A 22,377-nucleotide genomic window follows, 5' to 3' on the forward strand; every position below is an offset into this window, starting at 1 on the left:
GCGCCTGTTTCTTGATGATGACTGCCGCTCTTGTCGGTGTGACAGTGTGAGCCGGCGTCTGTTTCTTGATGATGACTGCCGCTCTTGTCGGTGTGACAGTGTGAGCCGGCGTCTGTTTCCGATAGTGACTATGGGGGGAAATGAACACTTTCATGGAAAACTTGGACGATTCTTCATTAGATAAAAACATGCGTCGGGGTGCCCACAGCTGTCTTGGGCACCTCCGCCGCTATACAAAGACTTTCCCGAGATAGTGTTCTAATGGCTCATCCAAGGCACACCCTCCATGTCTATCAGTCGGTATGTACGCAGCCTTATTTCTTCAACCACTTGGTAGGGACCTTCCTGGGTCACCGTCAACAGATCCATGAGGTCGCCCTCCCGTTGTAAGGATGGGCTTTTCCCTTCTCTGACTTCTTTGCCACTTTGAGGGATTGCATGTTGCATCCTCTGGCAGATATCTGGACGTTGACCACCTCGTCCCTCTCGTCTTTTGAGACGAGCTTATGGGCTTCCCCCCGGTCCGAGACATACATTAGTGTCAAGGCCCGGATGGACATTACTGCATCAGCCTCGCTCAGAGTGACTCGTCCTATGAGAACGTTGTAGGCGGACGAGCCGTCGATGACCACGAACTCGGACAGGACATTCTTGGCCGCATTCCCTTCGCCGAACATCACTGGCGGTCCCGATTGACCCTGTGGGTACCAGGCCGCCCCGGAGAAGTCCGACAGTGGATTAGTGCGGGGGCTCAAGTCCCCGACCTTCAGCCGAGGTTGAGAAAGCACTCCCTGAACATGATGTTCGTATAGGCGCCTGTGTCAATCAGGCACCTCTTGACCAGGTGGTTGGATATGTCCAAGTGGACTATAAGTGGGTCGCTGTGAGGGGCGATGACTCCCTCGTAGTCCTTCTTCCCAATAGTTATATCGGGGGTGTTGGAAGCGGGGTCGCCGTGTTGGGCACAAAGTTGATGGCCTGATATAGCTCATTCAGATGCCGTTTGTGCCCATGAGCGGACCCACCGTTCTCGTTGCCCCCGATGACAACGTGGATGACCCCTATCCGTTCAAAGACGGATTTCTTGTTTGAGCCACCGGCATCAGTCTTTTGGCCTTTGGCAACATACTTGCCGAGGCTCCCCTTCGGATCGCTCTTCAATGGCATTCTTCGATGCCGGCAGTTGTCGATAAGATGACCGGTGTGGCCGTGGTACTCGCAAAGATCGGCTCGTGTCACCGTCTCCCTTTGGCTTGGGGGGCCTTTCCCATTTCTGGCCCTCGCCCTTGCTCAGGGCGAAGACCTCGGCGGCAGATACAACCAGGGGGGTGTGGTCACTGTACCGCCTTTGGTGGTACGTTCCCGAACTCCCCCCGTCGCCCGCCGAGCTCTGCTTCCTGGCAGGTCTATCAGACCGTGACCTATTATTGTCACGGCGCCTTTCATCCGGGTTGTCCTCCCGGTGGCTCTTCTTCTCCGAGTGCCCAGCCTCGCTGTGGCCGACCCAGGTCTTGTGATAGTCCTCTACCTTGATGGCTTGGTCGGCCATCTTCCTGGCGGCGTCTAAGCCCAGGCCTCCGGACTTGATGAGCTCGTTTTTTAAGTCTCCCCTTGGGAGGCCTTTCATCAGCGCGAAGGCTGCCAGCTCGGGATTGATCTCTCGAATCTGCTGAACCTTGGCATCGAACCTCTTCACATAGCTTCGTAGAGACTCGCCCCCCTCCTGCCTAATAGTTAGGAGGTCCGATGTCTCCACGGCCCTCCTCTTATTACAAGAGTACTGGGCTAGGAAGGCGTCCCTTAGGTCGGCGTAACAGTATACCGAGCCGTCGGGCAGCCCTTTGTACCAATTCTGAGCCATCCCATGCAAGGTCGTTGGGAAGACTCGGCACCAGACTTCATCGGTTTGTTCCCACACCGACATGTACGACTCAAAGGCTTCGGCATGGTCGGTGGGGTCGCTATCCCCTTTGTATGTGAACGCCGGCAATTTTAATTTGGTTGGCACGGCGGTGTCAAGGACATAGGCACTGAGGGGCTGTCTGACCACGTGTCGAATGACACGCGGCGATCGGCTCCTCGCATTCCTAGTCCGGCTCCTCTCCTCGTACTGGGTGGGGCTTCTCCTCCGACTATGGTAAGTCGGGCTTCTTCTCCGACTTTGACGAGTCGGACTTCTTTCACTCCTCTGAGGCAGGCCTCGTCGGTGCCGCGGCGACGTTGTCCTCCCGCGGGTGCGGGAAGGACTTAGGTCTACCACTGGCACGCTGGGCTCCTCCGGCGTCTTGACGGGGCCAGCTTCTTCCAGTGCTCCATTCAAGTCTCTTGGAGTCACGTTCTGGGCCCGGGTCTCCGGGACGGGTTCCGCCGCTCTTGTCGGTGTGACAAAGTGTGAGCCGACGTACTACTAATGAGGTCCAGGAGTAGCTTCGGTTTTGCTACATCAACCACATGTCCCATGATGGTGACTGGTTGGCGTGGCGGCGTATCAGACTGGTATTATTGGCATCCCGTACTCCGGCTGAATTACCCGGCCGGTGGAGGGCTGCGCAACTCCAGAGTTGTGGACGGTATCGTCTTGGCAGAACTCGGTTTCGTCAGTTACGAATACCTCTTGTTGTTTTGACATCTTCTTCGCTTTTTGGGTGGGTTTTCGTTTTGGGTTTTTTGTTTGTTTTGGGAATGAATGTGACTAGCTTCTAGTATCTTTTCCCACAGACGGCGCCAATCGTTCCGGGTGTAATTCCAGAGCAGTTATTTGTTACCACCCGTGCTTGTAGAATGACGTCTTTGGTTGACTCCTCCTTGCGGTCTCCTGAAACAATGAGCAAACTGAGGGCTCGGCTTTGGGCCGAGCGAACTCACTCCGACACTCAAGTCAGTAAACTTAGAAAGATAAGTTGTTGTTACTTGGTGAAGTATATATTGTAGAGAGATAAGGAAGATATTACCAGATGAATAGTGATTCTTAGGTTAAATTGTGGATCCTTTACTCAATGAGAGTAGAGGAGTATTTATAGACTTTCACCTTTTGTCACGTAGTGGCCAAGTGGCCAAGTGGCCAAGTGGCTAGCAGGTGGAAAGACTGATCTACCCTCGGCCGAGGGACCCACGGCAGGCCGACGGGCCCTGTTGGCTCACCGCCGAGGGGTCTTGGATATGAGTTCGCGGATGTGTGCCCCGGCTGGCTGGTTGCCCCGACCGGGACCCATCTGACAGGCCGACAGGCCTCGTCGGTTAGGCTGTCTAAGCCGTTGACTTGCTGTGGATATCTTTGACCTTGCTCAATATGTTGACTGGTCAGCGGGTGCAGAATATGCCCCATCACGTATATTGATTATTGGTAAGTTGTGTGTGTTTACAAGAATACAAGCCTATATGTAATACAAGCATAGCTACGATATTTACGGAATGAAATATGTATAACGGCTAGGAAATATTCACATAAGGAAAAGATTGATTGTTGCCTTGAAGGGAAGATGTGCAACGGCTTTGGCAGGGGAATGATATTTTGATGTTATTACAAACACTTGGGAAAAAAATTATCATGATACATCGTTGTTAGATCAACACTTCTAATAAGACTAAATAATTAGTATTTACGGACTTCAAAATTTATTGTTATCATTGATTTTGTATTACAAACCACTTAACATATGCATATTTTTCATCAATTTTAATTTAGTATGTGGTTGTGTTATTATATTTCAATTTGAACATTAGTTTGTTTTATTACACCTGTTTTGGTAAAAAAACTGTCAAAACATGATATTCTATCTCGTTAGGGGTTAAAGTGACCTACTCTTTTTAGCCTCGTATCAGGGGGTTAAATTGTATGTGATTTGTGACGGAAGAATGATGTAAATAATGTAAAGGACAAAATAAGAGATAATGACGCAGGAGATTTTGGTGACGCGGAAAACCCGATGTGGGAAACAACCGCGGGGGGAGTCGGTATCCCGCCAATATTCCACTATTTGATAATCGGAGTACAAGTACAATATACGACGGACGAATTCTCCTTTGGTAACAAGGCGACGCTTGTACGCGGAACGGGACAAACCATAGTCAAATTGGATAACAATGGTAGTATCAAGGGCTTGTTGTATGCGTGATTTGTAGCATTGATTTAGTGGGGTAATGATTAAGTAATCATTACTTTGATGGTGGAGGAATCTTTGATGTATTTACTGGTTTCCTTTTGCTATACGCGTGTTTATGACCTGATCTCCGATGGCGGTGCGGGTTAGGTTATATGTAACAACCCGGATTATAAAACAAGGAAAAACTTATATAAAGTAAATATCAGAGTACGATACTGATAAAAGGGTCAAGGTGGCGGAAACACCTGACCAATCCGGTTCGCTACTAAATTCAAAACAACTAATACATTATTCAAAGGTTCTTAAAACATAAAGCAAAGTCCTAATTTATTATTAAATCTCGCCTCTCGATGCATCCCAACGAACATCATCAAGCTGCAACATCCGATCAAGCTGAGAAGGGGGTCGACAATTCAGTCGGGAGTAACTAGATGCTCTCCCAGTCATGTTTACAATAATTGAATATAATCAACAATTATTAACAAATGAAATGTAAAACCAGTAAACATGCGAGATCATCTATACTCATGAAAGACCCAACAAAGCTTACCATGACTTATCAATCTTAAACGAATGCAATCATACAAACTTAGACCATATGCAACCACTAGACCATGAACACTTACAAGACTAGTAGTGACAAACGACCCACAACAACCTAAGGCACATAGCTAGCATTGAAGCATAGCAAACATGGTGACACACAATCCACAGCAACAGAAGGCACAAAGCTAGCAATCAAGCGTAACGAATAGAGCGAACGCCCGTTAGAGCATATAAAGACTGCCTCTAACTTGCCAGAGCGTATAACCACTGCCTCTAGCTGACGGAGCGTATAACCACTGCCTCCATCGGTGTGGAGCGTATAACCACTGTCTCCACGGTACTATGTATAGCGTATAACCACTGCCTATATGTCTAAGACCTGGCCAGACTCTCGGTGCAATAACTGTACACCGAACGACACTCGGGAACCAGAGCGTATAACCATTGCCTCTGGCTAGTTCCGAACATAGACCAAAATAAACCCCGCATCAACGGGTGGCGTTGGTTCATTCCGATAGTATATAACTGATACTACCGTCATCTATTCAAACTAGCAACAAACCAATGCACAGTATAACTGACTGTACTAACATGAGTGAACAACATCACGTCTCAACACATAGGATAGTATAACTGACCACCCTACTTCTCATATGAACAAGAGTAACCAAAGATATATGCAAACACAGGGACATATCATGTTGAACACAATACAACATGTGGAACAACTAAAAGCAACCAACGTTATAGTAACATCAGCTATAACTCTAACATTAACCATTCAATATTATAGCAACCCTAACCATAACATAAACCCTAGGTGCGAGGTTATAGTAACCTCGACTATAACTTCAACGTATACGACTTGAAGTTATACTTACCTCAACTATAACCTTGACACTAAACTCAAAGTTATACTAGTTCCAACCATAACCTTGAGCCATACATCTTAGGGTACGTTAGTTCCAGCTATAACCTTATCTCGGACTTCAATGTTATAGTTGCTTCAGCCATAACTAGAGTAACTACCCCAAAGTTGTACTAACTTCAGCTATAACACTTGAATCATCATCAAGGTTATACTAGCCTTAGCTATAACTTTGAAGAGCACCCTTGGCCGCTAATCATGCCGCCACTAGGGTTTATTCGCAAACCCTAATTACGCTCATGACACCCATAATAAACACATAACCAACATACGATATATAATTAATACATTAAAACGTATACAAACATGTGAAAACATAATTAACATGATAATAAACAATCAAACATGTACTAATCATACAAAACATTCATCAAATCATATTAATTACATCAATTGGCATAAACACAATTAAAAGAAAACACCTAGTTACCTTATTAAGCAAATAATCTTAAAGATCGTCTTCAACGATATAAACGTCTTCTCCAGGTGCAGTCTCCACGCCTTTATTGAATCATCCACGTGCTAAAGATAACGAATCTAATAAATATACTAATGTATATATATAAACTATAAACTATAAAAACTACGCGAAAAACATAAAACTTACGAAGAAGATAGATAAATCCAAGAAGTAGGATCGATCTAAGCACGAAAGATGATGAAAGAAGGAGGAAGAGGCGCGACACGAAACCCTAGGAAGGGTGGAGGCACACGACACAAAGGAGGAAGGAGGAGGAGAGAATTTAGGTTTAGGGTTTTGTGAGAAAAGAGAAGCAAGGGTTTGATTTCCCTTCTTATTTATAGAGAAGCTCATGGGTTTATTCTAGGTTTAGGCCCAAAACTAACCCATCTACACCAAAAACACGTGAGACCCAAGGGAGGAGCGGGTCTTCATCGTTTTTCGAGCCCAACGAGCCCAAAAGATAAAAGACGGATATTTTCCCGGAAAATAAAATATGAAATATGGGAAAATAAAATTATAAAATTATATTATGGAAATTAGGGGTGTTACATTATATACGGTTTTAGGTAGGGATTAAGATGATGATGTATGGTTACTATGTATGGTGAATGATAATTATATCATGGATGGCTTTGGTCTTGTACGTGGAGAAAGGTTAGGTTGTATGTGTTTGTTCTTGTCTGAATGAATAATGGATGATGACGGGTGATGTCATAGGTCTAATTTCTCTTTGTGTTACGTAGTATTTGATGGTATGGCTGTGTACGTCGTCTTGCGTGTGTATCAATATGGATCCTTTCTCTTCCTTGCTCCTTTGTATTTACTAGTTGTTGCTCCGCGCGCGATGCGCGCGGAGTCCCAAGGCCCATATCCGTCTTTTATCAAATTACCAACCTTCGAGCGCAATGTAGAAGTATCTGTTTACGTTGCAGTCATTGGGTTAACACTTCCCGAACATTTAAATCAACTCTTCATGAGCAATCTTCGAAATGCAATGTTTAGGTTGGAGTCATTGGGTTGCTGACGATTAGTAAAGAGAATACGCAAGCAAAATAAGACAAACAATCCACAAATCAGAGTAAAATACTAAAACACAACAAATTAGCAAGTAATCCTGGACTTCTACAAAGACCTAAAAACACAGCCTCTGATGCAAGCAAGACTATTTTCTACCTTTGATGCTTCTTATTTAAGTCGAAATACTCAAATTAGAATAGTACATGTGCCTCATAATTTGGTTGATAAGTTATAGTAATCATAATTAGAATTATCATATAAGAATGTGTCACATTATAAATGACAAATGTATGAATTAAACAAGTAAGGCAATTAGATAGTCCGGACGCGGAACTCGGAAATTATAAATTGAAACTTCACAAGAAATAAAATGTGACTCGGGAACATAGTACACATCATCAAATAATCATTAAAAAGATTGAAACTTTGCAAGAAATAAGTGAAACTATAGCATACCCATTGTCCCAAAAAGAACTAAAAAGATACTTCCTCCACAAACCTATTTTCACCCCATTTGCTTTATTGCGATTTCCAAACGACACTTTGACCGTGTTTTTCAAAGTCTATATGTTACTTTTTTTTTTGAAATTTTTTTCGTGAAAGATGTGATTAAAATAAGTGTAAATGTTTTTGTTTTAAAATCGAATAATTTTTATTCTCTAACTACGGTCAAAGTTCGGACACTTTGACCTCCCAAAAGCAAATGGAGTGAAAATAGGTTTGTGGAAGGAGTATTAAATTTTGCTACAACTTGGATATTATAGATACACATCATCAAATACACTGAAAACTGAAAAATTTGAGACTTAGCTATAATAATTTGAGTTTTTGCTACAAACTAAACTGAAACTCGGTTAGATCAGGTTTTTCAAGCTCCTTATACCTCCTAATAACAGAAGACATGATATCATGGGTGACACCAGAGCAGCACTTGCTCAGGCTAAGTTCCCATATTGTGACGTAGTCCCCAATAGTTTGAAGGCTTAAACATGTTTAAGCTTGAAGACTACTCCGGTCAGCCTTGGCAATCTACAAGCAAGATCAACAATGATCTGAAAATAGTGGCATGATCGGTAAGACCGGCAATTTTGAAAATATTTGAAATTTGGCCACCTGAGTGGACCTAGTGTCGTAGTTCTCAATAAAGGTAACTGTACGAGAACGTCACAAACCAACCACCTCTGTCAGTTTACTCTTTGAATCCGTTGAACGCTGATGCTCACTTCTCTCTAGCGCCTAGGAGGAAAAATTTACTATCATAAGCACAAGCTCTCATATCGAGCCTAGACCTTATCAACTTCAATTCTGCAAATGGAAGTGGCAGGGCAGCAGCGAAATTTTGGTACCAAGTATTAACAAATATAGCAAGGAGATGAAATTTGGACGTAAAAACTAATGAACAAGCAAGAATTACAAGAATTACTTGGACCAAAACTAATTTACCTTTTTAGATTCTGATCTCCCAAAAAAAGGAGACGATTTCAGCAGCAAGAATTACTGCTCAAATATACAACTTGAGCACAAATATAAACGTGAACATACGATTAGGAAAAAAAGGATTAGTTACTTACAAAGTCACAAGTCACTGGCCTACGATGCTTCAAATAAGAAAAAGAAACATATAATGTCGAATATCTTAGGACAACTCAGACTGTCAACAATACTACTACTGCACTAATTAAGGGTTGACTAATATAATTTGCCTCACAATGCAGCCTATGAAAGTAGCATCTCTTAAAATATGTTTTCCTCTCCTTAAATATGTACTTAAGATACCATTATAACACCATTTCTTGTTTAACATCGTCTTAATTACTTAAGACGGCTCACACCCAATTAATAGATAGAAGTGGAAATAAAAGAAGGTTGTAAGAGGTCTTGAGTTAAGATGGTCTTAACCAAGACCTGTTACCATTATAAAAGAACTATAGATAACAAACCTGTAATATTGCTAGAGGGATGCATGAGGAAGTGGACCATAGATGCCGGAAGAGACCAAGCTAAGAACTCTTAAACTCGTTAATATTGAGAGAGTTACAATAAAGTTACTTAAAAAAAAACAAAAACAAAAAACTCTGGAACCTATGTAAAATCACTTAAAATCATTGAGGTACTCCCTACACCAGCGGTACCCTGGAACCTTCTCTTTCCCGCCTCCCCAGGATTTTGAGTTGCATCCAAAACCTACGTAAAATCACTTAAAAACATTTCTTGCTGCTTGATCCATGCATACTTATATAGAGTATTAATTTTCAAAGGGATTTGCACCATCCGGTTTGGTTCGGCTTCGAGCTTTGTAGAACCCCAAGGGCGGAAAAGTTCTCTCCCTGAAATTTTAACACTACTGCATTCCCGATGAACCGAACCAGGCCCTATGGTTAACCTAGATTAACTTACAGGCCAATTAGCTTTAATGACGACATAGCAATTCACAATTATCTAGATTGTTGCTGATCATTTTCTTTGCACTAACTACTGTAAAATTAATTATAATTGGCCAGTCTACTTAACTGTGCTACAGAGGAAATTATACTGAACCAAACAATTAATCACAACTTGCTTGCAACATGCACAAGGCGGCTCCACAGTCCGCCCACCCATGAGACAAACTCCAGACACCTAAACATGCATTATTACAGGAAAAAGTCTCCAAATGCTAGTCTCGGTTACTTACCTCCACAAACCCGGCACCAAGATTCACAACATCTCCAAAATTATAAGTTCTGGCAAGGTGACGATTGAGTGAAAATGACTTGAACTGGGTAAGAATGATCATCTTTCGTATTCCACTATTGATACAGTTGGTCAAAGGAACATCAATAAGCCTATAACATCCTCCTATTGGAACCTGCAAACCATAGTTATCTACATTAGCCATTTTGAACATAGTTATCACTCAAAGCTTGTAATGAACATAGCATCACGAAATGCATAGAAAGAGTGTCAATCTGCAACTAAAAAAACAGTCACTTTAGTTAGTCGTTTGCTTATCACTAATATAAATCATAGAACGGAAACAAATGGGTTCCAGCACCTCCCCCCAATATAATTGCAGTAACATTTTGGAGTCTGCCTTAGCAGATTTAAATAATGTAGGCTCAAGCTTCTGCAATTCAATAAACCATCAAAAACACATGTACCTTTACATCCTAAGTACCCAAAAGAAACCAAAAGTAACACACATGCATAGTTTAAAATATCGCACTATGATACCGCCTTTGATCGTATACGGGGAAACACAAAAACATATGACCCACTTGTGTCTTGCGAGATCGGCTCATTTCAGACACGCTACTGGGTAACTGATAAAACTTCCATCTAAAAATTCCTAAATTGGACAACTTTGACCAATTTAGAGAACGAACCGCATAAGCATTTGCTCCCTAGGGATGCGCATATAATATAATCGTAGCACTCCATTGTCCATAGTATTGTACGCTCCATCTCCGAATTTCATTCCAATATCGCCAACGGTAATACCAAGATACGGCAAAGGTAGGTGATCATCTAAGCTCCGTTAGATTGCACGATGAAACTTTCGGACAAAAGTTTACACACTATTGAAAAAACTCGCACATATTACATTAACCTCACATTTTAAGGCTCGAACCAAGCACCTTTGAATAGGACACGGATGGTGAAATGGAAACAAACAATAAATAGGAACATTAAAAACAACTACACCCATGTGCATCACCATATATGGTAGGTAGTTAGTTACCATGGACTCCATGTTCTGTCCATCAACTATCAGCCGAGCGTATACAAGTGCATGTGTTGAAACTTTTTCTAGACCGCCAGGCCACCCCTGATATATTTTCACACGTTAAACTCAACAACCAACAACTACAGCAACAAGATCATCTATCTAAGTGGCAATTTAAGGCCATTAAGACATCTTGATTTACAACTTACTTTGCTTGAAGTTAGTGTTGGACTATGAATGTGACACCCCTCGATAGGGCATCAAATTTAAAGCGGAAAATACGAGATTTTTAAAACCTTTAAAAGTTTAAAGTGCAAAATCCATCATAGGTTATCAAACGACAACGAAAAGTAAGATAATTAAGTTTTACAGTTAAAAACAAAGTTCGTTGGGGAAAAGATATCCCACGAATAAACACAAGTCTAACGATAGGTGAGTCTAAGCAAACTACAACTAAGGTCCAAGGGTCAACGTTCTCGCTAGCTCACACGTCTTCCCCATAATCTGCATCACAAACCCGTCATTCATGTAAACATGAACGCCACGGTCGTGGGGAGTAACTCGGGTTCTCCCACCCACAATATGTCGAAATGCACATAAGCAAGAACTTAATTAAACATATTGATCATGCATCATACTTGAATAATATGAACAAGGGAATATAACAATAATCATAATGAGATAGGCATATTGCATTCTTAAAGAGATAGGCATGGTACATCATATTAAACATGCTTTCAAGGTAGCAAAACATGGATATGAGATTAGGCATCGAATCATATGAAGGAGGTAAACAACGGATCAATTGAATAGAAAATACATGGATAGAAACCATAGCCATTACTTGAAAACCTCTTAACAACCATAGCACGGGACGTGGCTACTAATGTCACATTCATACTTATGGCTTGCATCTCACCATAAGAACGGATGGGAACATCAATCCCGGCGATCATATCGCAACTAGGGGCTTGCATCTCACCACTAGTATCCGATAGGACCAAGACTCTCACAAACAATCATAGAAGGCGTGCACTCTCGTATATAAGAACACACCAATGACCGTAACAAGCAAGACATTTACAAAGGCTTTGACTCAAACAAGACAAACCCCTAGACTCCAACCTCCTGGTAGGACGACGATCATAATACGGTCCTAGTCTAAATCTGGCCAGACTCTCGGGATGGACGACACCCGATTCGACATACAATCCCAAATCGTATCCAAGACTCGATCCATGACACCTAGCCGTGCCCCAAGGTCGAGTAACCCCAAATCGGAACAATGGTACCTAACCGTACCCCAAGATCCGAAGAGGCGGAAGGAAGATAGCCCAACTCGGAAACAATGCCACCTAATCGTGACCCAATGTCCGAGGGCAAATAAATAAGGAATGTCGAGTAGTCACACAATGTAAACCGTCACACTCCGGTCACAAATATGAGTAACCATAGTTGCATGATCATCCCGTAAACATGTTATAAATTGACCACTTATCAATCATGGAAAGATGCATGTGTAAATCATTGGTTAATATAGGTTATAGGCGAAGAAAAGCACTCAGAGGGTCTCGGCCGGTCGGGGGCGGCGTCGGTCCACCGGGCCTGGGACTCGTGCAAACCTTAAAACTTACAGGGGGTTCCCGGTCGGGGGCGTGTCGGTCAACCTATTGAGACCCATGGTTCATTTTTTGAAAAATTGTAAAAAGGCCAAATGTTATGGGGTTCCCACCGGGGGCGGCGGCGTCGGCCAACCGGCTGAGACCCATCTGTACGCGTGAATCGCCAAAATCGTCTCTCAAATCGTTTGCAAACAACCACAAATCGTTCCACAACAATTATTTACCTGTCCTAACATGATTCTAACCATGAAAAACAACATAATTGAGATAGAAATTCAACCAATACGGATCAAAGACAATAAAGCATGGAACTTGCCATCAAACATGTGAGAAATGTCATACAAGTATTCTAATCAACAACAATTCATCATAAGTCATGAAAGACACCAAATTTAACAATCATATGAGTCTAATACTACACAAATCACACAATTTTAACATAAAAGTCGAGTAACCCATCACCGTTACCTTTTTGCACTTAAATCCACAAAAGACTCGTCTACCTTTCAAGAATCCACTTAAAAGGGTCAACTAACCTTTCTCCTAAACATAAGAAAACACAAAATAAGACTAAAAATCGAAACTAGAAAAAGGGGTACCATGAGAAATTGGCTCGACAGCCCCATTAATAGAGGAAAGTCGGATCTTTTCTTACCTAGAAAGAAGGAGGGCGATGAGAGGAAGAGATAGACGCGAAAATCACTTGAATCGGATAAGAATTGAGCAAGTTATGGTGTTTTGAAGATTTGTAAGATAGATGTATAAAAATGGTGAGGGTTGTTGAAGATGAATTTCAGAAAAATGAAGAGGGAGATGAAGTTGTGAGGTGTTAGGTGAGGGTTTTATGAAAAGAAAAGAGAAGGAGAAAAGGCCCATAGGTTATAAAAAGCCCAACAACTCAAATTAAGTCGGTTTCCACTAGGATTTTCGTCTCAAGCCCACTATAACTCAAGACGGGAAATATTATTATTATTGTCATTATTATCCGACTAAAATATTTATTTTGTACAACTTAAGCTTTAAAAATATAATATTTATACCAATCATGTTTAATAATGAAATTAAATACTTTAAAATATAATTAAGATAATAGAACGGTTAATTAAATTATAATTGCCAAAATGGAAAATTCGCGGTTGTTACAATCACCCCATCTTTTAAAAAGTTTCGTCCTCGAAACTTGAAAGTAGAAAAGAAAGGTTATAAAGAGTAAAACTGATCTTTCAAAATCGGTAACCAAAACATTAAAAGCTTGCTTATCGTAAGAATCGAAATCCTTTCGTAAGTCTCAATTAAAATTTTAAATGTAACGATTCTCATCAAAGGAACGAAAATGTTCTCGTTGCGCATTCAAGAACATCACATTCCAAATCGAAGATATGGTCAAAAGCAAATCATTTGTATAAATCGAAAATCAAAATACTTTCAAAAACATAAATGAAGAGTTTTCAAAAGTATAAGTCTCATCCATGGAACGAAATTGCTCTTGTCGTGCACACAAGAACGCTAACTTTCCAAGTCCAAGACAAATTTAGAACAAAAATCATTCGCCGACAAGCGCAGAACAAGTTATTAAACGTTTCAAATAACGAGTTCTAACATCCGATCAACGTCAAAATCAAAAGGAAAAGGCAATTCACTCAAATTTTCTTTCGCAAAGGTCAAATAGAAATAAAGGCTTCATTTCTAAATTCAAAAGGAAGTCAAATTCCTGAAAATATAATATTAAACTCTTGACAACGAAATCATAAGTAGATTCAAGCTAGTTATAAATTGAGCAAAGTTAAAAGTAACTCGGGTTTAGCAATTAAAATCAATAAAAGGAAGTTATGCTCGTAGAACAAAAGGAGACCTAAATCAAGTTCTCATTTTCAAACCTTTAAAAATAGGTAGGGTTTTGTAAGAGTAACATAAACTTTTAACCATGGATCAAAATGGTAGTTTAAAATGTTTAGAAATTTTATGAATTGAAAAGAACTTAGATATCATGAAAACAAAGTACGCTAAGAGGGTTCAAACTTAACCAACAAAAGAGCTATGATGAACTACCTAGGAGAAGAGTTGAAATCGAATCTACAAGGATATCAAAGATTGAATTTCACAAGTTACGAGTATCAAATTTAAAGGAGGAGCACGATGAATCGAGGAAGAGAGGTATGAACGGACATGCTTATGCTTAAGGAAGGAAGGAATTTAAACAGCAAGGAAACGCCAGGCACTCAAGTCTCAAACAACAATATCATCCCGAATCTGTTCCAAAACTTCCTAACCACAAAACTCATAACCATATAACTCCCAATAATTTCCTCAAAATACTCACACTTTACTCCTATGCTACCCCGTGGGTCAAGTCACTCCACCACAATTGTGATTCCATAACTCTAAAATATAAATCATCTATAGACGATTTCCACGAGACAAGATCAAAACTACTAAAAGAGTTACACACATAACCAACTATCGACTACTAGGAGTTCTCACTATGGTAAAATCCTCAATCAAAGGTCAACATCTCAAGGTCTTTATACTTTCTAACACTCCAAACCAAAATCTTATTCACACCCGAATTCACAAGCATAGATGATCACATTTCCCAAATAAAAAAGACCACCAACCAAAAGTAAATAGGTTTGTCATACAATTTTTCCTACCCAACTCAACTCAAGTTCCACTAATCCAATTTTGACGAAATCAAGGTTCACAAAGGATCCTCAAAGAGCATCTCACTCACTCTACAACATAGCCAACAATGCCATCACTCCACTAAGGAAACAAAGGGTAATAACTAGGTCAAGAAATGATAGGAAATTTCAAGGGAATACATGAACATGACGAGGTGTGAGATTAAAGGAGTCAATAGTAAAGGTAACCAGTTAACACCAGTAAGAGACATTAGAATTAGAGAGGTATTCAAGGCAAAGAAACGACAAGTAACTTTTATACTTAAGAATTAAATCTAATCAAGGTGTGAACGAAGGGAAGGAAGATGATTAAAGACACGAAGGGGGATTTCAAGGCTTAACCCACACGCTTCCTAGGACTTGAAGTTCTCTCTAACAAGGTCACGCCTAATAGGGTATTGAACCTTTATAACAAAACGACCAAGTCCCAAAACAAGTGTCAAGGTAAAATAAACGCTCGCTTAGGGGTTGACAAAACGGTTAGATACCTCTTACACCTATCTTATCACCTATTAGAATTTCCCTAAAGCAAATCTACCACTCAAGTATAAAAGCACCCATTTATCTCAAGTACTCAACACAACCTCAATGTTTTAAAAACCAAAGAATGAATTGACAAAGACTTCTCAACAAATTTCTCAAGGAACAATTATCATCAAATCACATCACCAATCTATACGGAATCATTAACATCTAAAAAAATGGGTTTTCTTCCAAATTCATATCCTAAACTTATCTCATGTTTACTCCTAAGGTGACGACGCTCAACCTACTAAGCTTTCAAACCCCAAACATAAACAACAAAGCCAAGTTCTATAACTTTAATCACATAGGCAACTCATTCCTAACATAAAGAATCCACCAATCAATTATACTCACTTGGACAAGGAACTAGGTATAAGAATCACTAAGTATTTATCATCACATTACCTAAGTCTTTCTAACATCACGACCTCTCAAAACTGGGGTTAAGGGTCAAAACACAAACAAACTCCACAAAAGCCAACTTATCCGACCGAAGTTAACATTCCATAAGGCAAAGATGAAGGTATACACGAGGGGCATTATAAGGAGAAAAGGTACAAAGACAACTCCTAAGATATGGGATGAGAGTTGCGAAAGGCATAGAAGCACAAAGACAAGGGAATATGACAAGGTGCTCGAAGAGAGGGAGGCATCTTCAAGACGGTAAAGACATTCTTCAAGAGAAGGAGATCCATATGCAAGATGTTATGTAAGGAGAAACAAAAACGAAGAATAGGTCGGGTGGGTACCAAACTAGCTTCAAAGGTAAAGCAACAGAGAGTTTAGAAAGGAAGGATGAGCATCACGGGATAAAAGTAAGGAAAGGTGGATCAAGGCTAGAAAACACACCCATAACGGTGTCGGGAGGAACGGCGGTTCTGACTTGATTCTCAACAAGAATGACTCTCCTTGGCTCGACATCCGGAGCATGAGGGAGAGGAGGAGTAATCTTCTTCTCGGGGCAATTCTTGAAGAGATGTCCGGGCTTCTTGTAATGGTAACACTTCAAGGGCATATCATAGCATCCAATCCCGGGGTGATAAGCTTGCCCACACTTGAAGCACTTGCGGTTCTCCCTAAGCCTATTAGTAGATGTAGGGACTTGTCCTTTTGGCTCTTGCACTATTGGCTCTTGTCCTCCATGGTCTTGTACTCTTTGTCCTTGGACTCTCGGCACCAACCTCTTCTTGCTAGAAGGTGATGAAGGTGAGGGCACAAAGGGTCTCTTGCCCCGACGGATAGGGCGATGATTCACTTGAGCATTGGCATTCCGTTGATTCCGAAGAATTAGAGTAAGGGCTTCCATGATAGTATTCTCCACCTTGGTTGGTCGTACCATCTTCTCAAGACACCAAAAGAGTCAACCATGTTAGCACCTAACAAGTAGCATGCACAAAGAGACTACCAACTTAGGTCCTTAATCCTACCCATCTCTCATTCATTATTCAAGGTCAAGTTCAAGGTTAAATTCGGGGTACACGTGTGTGCGTCGGGAGCAACATATGCTCTGATACCAACTGTGACACCCCTCGATAGGGCATCAAATTTAAAGCGGAAAATACGAGATTTTTAAAACCTTTAAAAGTTTAAAGTGCAAAATCCATCATAGGTTATCAAACGACAACGAAAAGTAAGATAATTAAGTTTTACAGTTAAAAACAAAGTTCGTTGGGGAAAAGATATCCCACGAATAAACACAAGTCTAACGATAGGTGAGTCTAAGCAAACTACAACTAAGGTCCAAGGGTCAACGTTCTCGCTAGCTCACACGTCTTCCCCATAATCTGCATCACAAACCTGTCATTCATGTAAACATGAACGCCACAGTCAGTGGGGAGTAACTCAGGGTTCTCCCAGCCACAATATGTCGAAATGCACATAAGCAAGAACTTAATTAAACATATTGATCATGCATCATACTTGAATAATATGAACAAGGGAATATAACAATAATCATAATGAGATAGGCATATTGCATTCTTAAAGAGATAGGCATGGTACATCATATTAAACATGCTTTCAAGGTAGCAAAACATGGATATGAGATTAGGCATCGAATCATATGAAGGAGGTAAACAACGGATCAATTGAATAGAAAATACATGGATAGAAACCATAGCCATTACTTGAAAACCTCTTAACAACCATAGCACGGGACGTGGCTACTAATGTCACATTCATACTTATGGCTTGCATCTCACCATAAGAACGGATGGGAACATCAATCCCGGCGATCATATCGCAACTAGGGGCTTGCATCTCACCACTAGTATCCGATAGGACCAAGACTCTCACAAACAATCATAGAAGGCGTGCACTCTCGTATATAAGAACACACCAATGACCGTAACAAGCAAGACATTTACAAAGGCTTTGACTCAAACAAGACAAACCCCTAGACTCCAACCTCCTGGTAGGACGACGATCATAATACGGTCCTAGTCTAAATCTGGCCAGACTCTCGGGATGGACGACACCCGATTCGACATACAATCCCAAATCGTATCCAAGACTCGATCCATGACACCTAGCCGTGCCCCAAGGTCGAGTAACCCCAAATCGGAACAATGGTACCTAACCGTACCCCAAGATCCGAAGAGGCGGAAGGAAGATAGCCCAACTCGGAAACAATGCCACCTAATCGTGACCCAATGTCCGAGGGCAAATAAATAAGGAATGTCGAGTAGTCACACAATGTAAACCGTCACACTCCGGTCACAAATACGAGTAACCATAGTTGCATGATCATCCCGTAAACATGTTATAAATTGACCACTTATCAATCATGGAAAGATGCATGTGTAAATCATTGGTTAATATAGGTTATAGGCGAAGAAAAGCACTCAGAGGGGTCTCAGCCGGTCAGGGGGCCGGCGGCCGGTCCACCGGCTGGGACTCCAGGCAAACCTTAAAACTTACAGGGGGTTCCCAGCCGGTCAGGGGGCCGGCGGCCGGTCAACCGGCTGAGACCCATGGTTCATTTTTTGAAAAATTGTAAAAAGGCCAAATGTTACAGGGGGTTCCCAGCCGGTCAGGGGGCCGGCGGCCGGTCAACCGGCTGAGACCCACTGTACGCGTGAATCGCCAAAATCGTCTCTCAAATCGTTTGCAAACAACCACAAATCGTTCCACAACAATTATTTACCTGTCCTAACATGATTCTAACCATGAAAAACAACATAATTGAGATAGAAATTCAACCAATACGGATCAAAGACAATAAAGCATGGAACTTGCCATCAAACATGTGAGAAATGTCATACAAGTATTCTAATCAACAACAATTCATCATAAGTCATGAAAGACACCAAATTTAACAATCATATGAGTCTAATACTACACAAATCACACAATTTTAACATAAAAGTCGAGTAACCCATCACCGTTACCTTTTTGCACTTAAATCCACAAAAGACTCGTCTACCTTTCAAGAATCCACTTCCGGGTCAACTAACCTTTCTCCTAAACATAAGAAAACACAAAATAAGACTAAAAATCGAAACTAGAAAAAGGGGTACCATGAGAAATTGGCTCGACAGCCCCATTAATAGAGGAAAGTCGGATCTTTTCTTACCTAGAAAGAAGGAGGGCGATGAGAGGAAGAGATAGACGCGAAAATCACTTGAATCGGATAAGAATTGAGCAAGTTATGGTGTTTTGAAGATTTGTAAGATAGATGTATAAAAATGGTGAGGGTTGTTGAAGATGAATTTCAGAAAAATGAAGAGGGAGATGAAGTTGTGAGGTGTTAGGTGAGGGTTTTATGAAAAGAAAAGAGAAGGAGAAAAGGCCCATAGGTTATAAAAAGCCCAACAACTCAAATTAAGTCGGTTTCCACTAGGATTTTCGTCTCAAGCCCACTATAACTCAAGACGAAAATATTATTATTATTGTCATTATTATCCGACTAAAATATTTATTTTGTACAACTTAAGCTTTAAAAATATAATATTTATACCAATCATGTTTAATAATGAAATTAAATACTTTAAAATATAATTAAGATAATAGAACGGTTAATTAAATTATAATTGCCAAAATGGAAAATTCGCGGGTGTTACAATGAACGACAAACTCATCTGCCTCAGGATCAAATGTTGCAGTAGTTTCCAGACCTTGAACATTAGAACCATATCCAAGTTCCGTTTGAGCATAGCACCCAATAATTTGCATTCTATATGCCAATGGCGACCATTTCCGCATGCTCATCCGTGCCTTGTTCTTTGATAGCAGGAATAAAAATTCCCTAGCGACCAAAAAAAAACCATAAGATAAACCTGAAAAGCACCAACTAAGCTAACACAAAGATAAGAACAAAAAATCAAAGCAAAGTGATTGAGTAATAATCAAAGCAAAACCCTAATTAAATTATTAGGTCTGAAGCACGAAAAGTGACGAATTATCGAAGGTCGAATCATCACAAATCATCATGGTTGTCTCCGTCACCGTCGTCATCATCACAAATCATCATGGTTGTCCTCGTCGCCGTCGTCATCACAAGCATCGGAGCAGGAGATAGATCTCATATGCAACCTCTATCTGAACGCCTATGGATACTCTAATACTATGGATAAAAAAAATGATGGAGAGTGAAAGAGGGAAAATGAGTGGATGAAACTGGAGAAGGAAATTGAAGGGCGAAACAGAATGGCCAAAAGGAATAAAGAAATCGAGAAAAGAAGGAAGAGGAAAGAGTAAAGTAAGAAACACTGTATGGCACATGACCCGCGCGAATAACACTGGCCTACTGTTCATTCCCCGATATTTTCCAAAGTTTACACACTTAGAAGGTTTTTAGATAGTGAATAAACCCTAGTCTTGTCCTACTCCTTGTATGGCAAGTAATCGTGGTCCTACCATGTTTCTTTCCATAAACGATGTCTCGCGTTCTATTCTCCCTGATCTCCCTGATGATCTTCAATACGCGGGCCTCCCTTGGCCGTTGGTCTCCTTGGCCCAATTCACCAAATCAGCTCTGATGGACCTAATCTTGTGTTGGCCCGATATGCGAAAATTGACCCAAACAGCCGTATTTGGTCTTCTATCCGTATTTCTCTTCCTTCGGTCCATGGGTCCGACTCCCCTATGTATGACATGGGTCCATTGGCTTAATTAATTACCCACTCGTCTCGCGCCACGTAACTTAGGCCAAATAGTGAATTTTGGCCCAAACAACACCACTTCTATTTATAAATTTTAAAAAATGAGCAATGATAAAACTGTATAGTAAGAATGAAAACTTTTAAAAGGAGTTGGTAAAAAGAGTATTTGTTACAAGATATGGACTTTTGACCTCCACAATCTGATTTAGGATGGTAAGAAGGTAAGTCATTTACATATCCTAAGATTTATCCTAAATTGATCTCCTACCAAGGTAAGCTCTATGCATTTAGCGGCAATCACCCTTCACTCACTTTTGCCGAGGTCAATGATCTCATCTCCGCTACTTGGACCGCTCATCCATCTGCTCGTTTTCGTAGGCTTCATGATACTCAAATGTTTGTGGTTCCTCTTAACGAATGGAATAGACTTTGGGTTTGGTACACACCGTCCTGTTGACTATGCCTTTGATGTCCTTACTCAAAAGTGGAAGAAATTTACAGATGCCCGTGTTATCCTTCCTCATTTCGCTGATCACCAGAACCTAGTGTTAGCTCTCGCTCCTGAAAATCATATGGTTGTTTACTGGTTTAACCAATAAGAAAAGGTGTATGCTTACAATTTGTCAACTAATCAACTTTTAAAGGGAATTATCTCTAGTGCCAACTACAGAAAACCGTTGCTTCGACTTGGACTTCCTTTGATTCTACATCATTTCCGTCGTGACCTCTTTTTGTCTAATAGGCTGTAATTTTCTCTCTAACCCCAATCGTAATTGGAATACGATAATAATACATGAACGTTCAAAATATGTTATGATGCTTTATATTGCATTACAGACTTATAGTGAATAACATAAAAAAAAATACGACTACAAAAGACTCATCATTACTCTTGAAAAGTTCGACCAGAAACAATCCAGAAAAATATGACGTGGTGAAGTTGTTTAATCTTATATGTGATGAAACACAAATCTTTATAACTTACAAGAAGTTATGTATGTTTAATTCATTATCATATATTTTAACTAGTTACTTTAGTTTTTTATATTTATATTTAATATTTGTTTATATGTTCGTATGGAAATGTCATATTTTGTGTGTTACAATCCAATCTCTTGGAACTACAAAAAGAGAAAATATTTTGTCTACGCATTTTGGACCTACAAAATTATAGACTAAGGATTGCTTTTGATAAGAGTTGTTAATTTTAAGAAAAATACAAATATTCAAGAATTATGGGGAAAAAAGAACCTTTGCAACATATTCTTTCATCAACTCTTTCAAAAATCCAAATATTATTATTCGTTAGCTTGAAGTTGGATGTAATAAGTGTAGCAACTATATGACACTCGTGGAAGGAGTTCTAAACTAAGGACAGACTTTTTTTTATTGTTGGAAATGTTTGTCAAAATCTATAAATATTATTAAGAGCCATGTAGACATGGCCTAAATGCCACATTGGCAAAATAAATGTGACATGGCAATATTAATTGTGACGTGGCGAAATATAGTCCACGTGGAAATACTAGCATAGTAGTATACATGAAAAAAAATTATCAATTCAACATTTAAAAGTCACTCTCATAATTAATGGTAAAAAAATAAATGTAGATAATTATGAAAAACCATTAAAATTTAACAATTTACTTTTTCAACCATGATGACAATAATCCTTATTTTTTTT

Source organism: Silene latifolia, chromosome 4 (assembly GCF_048544455.1).
Source record: "Silene latifolia isolate original U9 population chromosome 4, ASM4854445v1, whole genome shotgun sequence".
NCBI classification, from domain to species: Eukaryota; Viridiplantae; Streptophyta; class Magnoliopsida; order Caryophyllales; family Caryophyllaceae; genus Silene; species Silene latifolia.